The sequence below is a fragment of the Strongylocentrotus purpuratus genome, unplaced genomic scaffold, assembly GCF_000002235.5.
Source record: "Strongylocentrotus purpuratus isolate Spur 01 unplaced genomic scaffold, Spur_5.0 spur5_contig_866, whole genome shotgun sequence".
NCBI lineage: Eukaryota > Metazoa > Echinodermata > Echinoidea > Camarodonta > Strongylocentrotidae > Strongylocentrotus > Strongylocentrotus purpuratus.
The window spans coordinates 2,211,072-2,211,301 of record NW_022145575.1 but is presented as its reverse complement, the minus strand read 5'-3'; positions in this window follow the sequence as shown (position 1 = coordinate 2,211,301).

Sequence of the window (230 nt, the reverse complement as noted above, 5' to 3'; positions counted from 1 at the left end):
CGACTGTCATTCAAATGTATACTACAAATCTTCGAGGAAATTGACAAAATAATACACAGCAAGATTTTTTTACAAAGACGAATGTTTTTAAGTTATGTCACTTAAATCGAACTTTGTTTCCTATTCTTGCCAGGAATTCAAATTGGATATAATAGCAACCATCAATGACTAACATTTTTTTCTTAAACTCTTGAATTGTTAGCCTTATTGTCCTATTGTATTTCCTTGGA